Source organism: Hyaena hyaena, unplaced genomic scaffold (genome assembly GCF_003009895.1).
Source record: "Hyaena hyaena isolate Hyena2069 unplaced genomic scaffold, ASM300989v1 scaffold_899, whole genome shotgun sequence".
In the NCBI taxonomy this organism is placed as follows: Eukaryota; Metazoa; Chordata; class Mammalia; order Carnivora; family Hyaenidae; genus Hyaena; species Hyaena hyaena.
Genome location: NW_024081530.1, coordinates 724,832 through 730,737, shown reverse-complemented (window position 1 = coordinate 730,737; position 5,906 = coordinate 724,832).

Here is a 5,906-nt window from a genome sequence, read left to right as displayed (position 1 = left end):
GTTTTGAGCAAGTATGGAAGGATTTTATAAGAATGCTCCCTGCTGGTAATGAAAGTTGTAACTTTTTTAAATTTAGAAATGCACAGACAGTATCATTCTAAACCAGGAGCTGGCAAACTATGCCCCCAGGCCAAATTTGGCCCACCACCTGTTTTTGTAAATAAAGTTTTATTGGAACACAGCCACGCCCTTTCTTTTACATAACCCTATGGCCTGTAAAGGCTAAAATATTTACAAACTAGTCTCATAGGGAAAACGTTTGCTGACACCCAAACTAAAGGATGCTGGGTAAAATAAGACCAACATTAACCAAACAGATGAATAAACAAATCACATTCATCTTGGGACTTGGAATGGAAATGTAGCTTAAAAAAATTCTAGTCTCCACAACATTCAGATCTTTACTCATCCACTGTTGGACACCCATTCCCTCTCACAATTACACAACTCATGGATTTAAAAATATTTGCCTCCCTGGGTCAGTCCTGAGTGCTCTGTCTCATTTCCTTTAAGATGTCATGGAGAGATCTGTGCAAGCTATGGGTGTGCACTACCCACTAAACCTCAGTGTGTGGGGAGCATTTCATGGAGCACCATGGGTCCTTTGACGGATGTAGAAGCATGAAGTCTTTCATACTTCTAAGTTCAAAATCTAGATTATCTTCCAATATGGCACCTCCTATGTTTTCTGGAAACTGGTACCTTCACCCATAAAACTGGTTCTCTTTTGTGAAATTGGAAGAAATCTTTAAATTTAAAGTATTATTTAACCAGTAGGGCCAGGAGTTCAGTATGCCATGGAACAATCTCTCTAGATTAAGATTGACCTTGATAGACAATGAGATAAGGTTGGCATTGTGAAAGCTAGTGGAGTTGGAATGAAAGCCAGGAGATAGGTTCTCTTCCCAGCTTCATCACTGGTTATCTGTGTAACTGGGGGCAGGTCACTTTGAACCTCCATTTGCTTATCTGTAATTAATTTTCATCTGGAATAGCAATGCTTATTCTATCTACCTCACTCCAATTGTTCTGAGAATAAAATGAGATGGCAATCGTAATTTTTTGTGTAATGACTTGAACTAGCCTGGATTTGGTTCAGGAATTAACCATGTGTGATTTGAGGAACCACACTGGGAAGCCTTATTTGATGTTAATTTAGGTAGATTCAAAAACTGGACATTCTGGAACATCAGAGTCTTATGTGGAAGAAGAATAAATTGGGATAGACAGTACAAGGAGCTGGGAAGTTAGCCAAGATACAGGCTGGGTCCCGAAGGGAAGCCAGATGATCTCACGCCAATTGAACTCAGGCCCTTTCCAGTACATCAGTATTGAGGGGTCTGGAAGAGAAAACACTCAGCTTTCTTTAAAGGGGGCTCCAGTCAGCAGAAGGTGCTATGGAGTAGAGAGCTCTACCTTTTGAGAGAGGATGTGGGTAAGTATCAGACTAAAGTGGAGCAAAGAACTCTTAGACTCCAAACGCTGGGCAGAAAGGACGATTCAGCAAGGTGAGAAGTAGGGGAAAGGGAAAATCTGCAGTTTTTGAGTCACCTTGGTGTCTGGGACTGTATAGCAACAAAACCAATTCCAAATCCCATTTTGTGGTGACCTGAGGCTGAGGACATGTTACTGCTTTGATTGAAGTGGTCAGAATTGTCTTGTCTGAGAGGCCCAAATAGAAAGTTCTTCATTCAAATACAGTTCCCCCACTGGCTGACCTTCAGGGATATTCCAAAAATTTTTTTTATCAGAAACATTTGAATGTTTCTGAGAGCTTCTCAATAAAAGACAAATCATCTGGGAGATAGCACACTAAACCATTAATAGCCGTTCTTGCTTTAATGTGAATTTATTTCATTGGGTTATCTGTTTCCACCATGACAGTCCTGAGGAAATGAAACAGAGAATAGAGAATTTATAAAACACTAATGACAAACTTTACCTATTTGCATTCTGTGACTGGTCCTTGTGAGAAAGGCTGCCAGGAAAAGATCTGTGGATTGTGTACTACACAAGACTTAGGTAGAGAGTAACACTTTCTATGGGCCACAGTGCAGAGAAAGGTGCTTCCCAGAGCAGTGGCTAATTGCAACCACCCTGCCTAGAGGAGACCTCTTATTCTAAGCCTCACAAAGACATCCTAAACTCTTGAAACTATCAATGAAGCCCAGACCCAATAGTTCAGGCCCACTGCTTTCCAGACTGCAAGGTCAGAAGAATGTGGAGGAGTTCTGCTTCTTACAGAGTTGGGGTCCCTTTGCAGTGGGCTGGAAGGTAGGAGAGGGTTACTCTCTCCTCTGAAGCCTGGAGTTCAAGAGGAAATGAGGCACAGACTGTCAGAAGGTCAGAGCAGTCAAGAAGCAGTCAACCACCTTCAAAGACTGTCTTATTTTCAATGAAGTTTCCAAGTGATAATAACATCTCTCAGTATTGAGACTTTGAGAATGAATTTGCAGCTCCTCAGTGATAGATAAAACACCATCAGAAAGTGTGACAGTCCCCTGCACATCCAGCTCAGTCAGAAGGAAATGGATCACACTCAAGGAAAAGAAAAATTGCAAAGCACGCATCCCAGAACGTATTGCAATCATAACCCAGGAAAACCCTCAACCAAATTTCTTTTATCTGCAAACAATGTGCTTGGCTAATTTTCTGCTGACGGACAGTTTGCCTATACTAAATGGGGTTCATTAACCCAATTGGAAAAAAAATGATTTTGCAATTTGCATGGGGCTTACGAGTGTAATTAATACAATTCATAAAAGGCCAATGCCACTTTGCAGACATTAGTTCCATAGGGGATTATGAAGTAGTTTTCTCTGAAGAGAGTTCTTATGTCTGTAGTTTCAACAGCCAATACTGTCCTTCCTTCTTGGTGAGCCATTCTCATCTGTATGATCAATAAAACTAGACTTGTATTGGCTTTTTTTTTCCAGGTTTCTCCCCACCAGTCAGCTCCTTAGTCATCCTGTCTTCCGGGGCAGATGTTGCCATTTGGAGGAAAATAAAAGAATGCTTTCAGGTTAGGGCTCAGGGATAGAGTCAGGGAGAAGTGATGTCACCATGCGCCTCCCTTTTCATTCAGTTTTCTTGTTGCATGCCCATGTTCTAAGAGGTTAGTTGAGTGCTGAATGTCTGTGTTTTCCCCTCTTAGAGGGAACAGTTAACAGGCCTGAACTTTTAAAAATTTAGGTCCAAACAGGGACTATCTGGAATTTAGGGAGGGGTGAGGAGGAGTTAGATGGAGACTTCAGGCTTTGAGAATGAAGGGAGAGATGTGAACCCACAGTGGTTGTTTGTGGGTGAGAAGAAGGTGGTTTGGGGGAGTTGCATTATTGGTGAAAGGTGAACTTAAATCTGTCTGTCTCTCTCTATTTTTTTTAGTATGTTGACCATATTCTGTCAAAAATGTCTTTCCTGCCCCTTAAATTTAAGGCAGATGCCATCATTTCCATATATTTTCAGATATTAAAAGCCCATCCAGTTGCTTATCAGTAGCCATTAGGGAATCAAAACCACAGTGAGATACAACCTATACCCATTGTTGTAGAAAAAAGCCGTTCTGACACTTTTCAAAATGGGGAGGAAGAATTTATTATAGGTGTCAAGACTATTGCAACAGGGGAGAGAGATCTGCCCCATTCCAAATACAGAAAGATAGTTGGGGACATATAGCCATCAAGCTATAGTCAATCAAGCCATAGTTGTTGGGGATGATCAATGGATGGGAAATTACTAGGGAAGAGACACCAAAGACAGGGGATTTTTGCTATAACTGGACTAGGCAATTCAGGCCAAACAAGACTTGAGGATTAGGCCCAGATGAAAAGAAGGCTCAGAGGAGTGGAGTCTGACTGACATTAGGTCAAAGAGAGAGTGTTGTCACTATTAGGATGATATTATCCAAAACGGAAGACAATAGGCGTTGGGGAAGAGGATAGGAAACCCAGAACCCTTGTGAATTTAGGAATGTAAAATGGTACAGCCACTGTGGGAAACTGCTTGGCAGTTCCTGAAACAGTTAAATACAGAATTATCATCAAAGTCAGCAATTCTACTCTTAGGCATTACCCAGAATATTTGAAAGTAGGGCCTCAAACACATACTTGTAAAGCAGGAGTCACAGAAACATGTACCAAAAGGTGAAAATAACCCAAATGTCCACCAAAAAATGAATGGGTAAACAAAATGTAGCATATCCATATATTCAGCCATGAAAAGTAATCAAGTTCTGGTACATGTTCCAAAATGGATGAGCCTTGAAAACATTGTGCCAACTGAAATAAGTCAGAGACAAAAAACACAAATATTGTATAATTTCACTCACGTCAAGGACCTACAACAGGCCAGTTCATAGGGACAGAAAGTAGAACAGAGGTTTCCAGGGCAATAGGGTGGGCGAGGGGAAAAGGAACAGGGAGTAATTGTTTAATGGGTGCAGAGTTTCAGTTTGGGATGAGGAAAATGTTTTGGTGATGATTGCACAACCTTGTGAATGTACTTAATGCCACTGAACTGTGTACACTTTGGTTCAAATGATAAATTTTATGTTGTGTACAGTTTATTACAATTAAAAATATATAATAAAAAAAGCCTATTCAATTTAATGAGCCAATCTCAAACTCAGTTTAAATCTCAGACTCCTCATCCCTAGGTTGGATTTGGCAGGAGGCCAGGGGCATGTGGAATGAGGAAGAACTTCATCTGTCTTTCCTTGTTCCTCCCATCCTGCCCTCTTGAAAAGTTGAAGGTGGAGGCGAAAAGGGCTATCAATATAGGCACAGAGTGCCATGTTTTATAACTGCTAGCACAGTAGTGTTGGGGAAATGTCTGGATTCTCTCTGGTTTATCAGCTTCCACTTCTGCTGAAATGGAGGTCTCCACTGTGGAAACTCAGTTTTATTCTCTGTGCTGAAGATCCCAGTTGGGAGGGGTGGCTGTGTCTCTCTTCACTTTGCCTCCTCAACCAGCACACTAACCAGTTCTTACTTCCAGCCTAGTCTTCTCTTATTACCATGGTACTCCCTGTGGAGCTCCAGAACCTTTAAGGTCTTCTTTTTTCCAAAGACCTTGGAGAGCTGAAGGCCCATCAACCTACATTTGCTTCTTAAATCTTTTTCTCAATGTATCCCAACAAGCCTACTTACTGCCTCTGGAAATCTCTGATGTTATGGAGATCTCCTTCTGTTCACCTACATGTCTGAATGCCTGAGGACCCATATCAAGCTTTCTCAAGAATTCCCCTAACTAACTCCTCTCCAGTCCCTTGGCAGCAGCAGAGTGGATTTGAAGTCTAATAGCTCCGCAAACCTTCAGTAAAAAAAGAAGATGCCTGTCTCTCTTTCTTGCAGGCAATCTCAATCTCTAACAAGTCACAAATATGGTTGGATTTTTTAAGACTATGGAGCACTTAATCTTTCTTGACACTTACTGGTGGGTTTTATTCTCTAATTCCTGTGTAACAGAAAAAAAAAAATCCCACTTAGAAGCCTGCTACATGAGGATTCCATTTGATTGCAACTCCCAAAGGTGTTCTGTGTGAAAACCAGGGAAAAATGGCCATTAACTGCCAAGAAAAATGTCTCTTTGGCAAAGTCTGTAATCAGTAGAGGGAACCAAAACATCTTGTGCATTCTAAGTAACTTGGAGAAATTCCTTTTGTTATGCAAGCATGTTTTCATTCCAAACTCACAGTAACCTTGAGTTGGTATTGTTCCATTTAATAGGAGAGGAAACTGAGCCTTACATAAATATACTGAAGATCCGGTTCTGAGTGATTTCCCAGACTTCTTCCTTAATAATTATGCTCTGCTGTGTCTTATGTAGCTAAAATCTGCAGGGTCTACAGGATGCAACGAAGGGTGTCTGCACTTGAGAGTCCTGACCTATGCCGCAAATCAGGATCT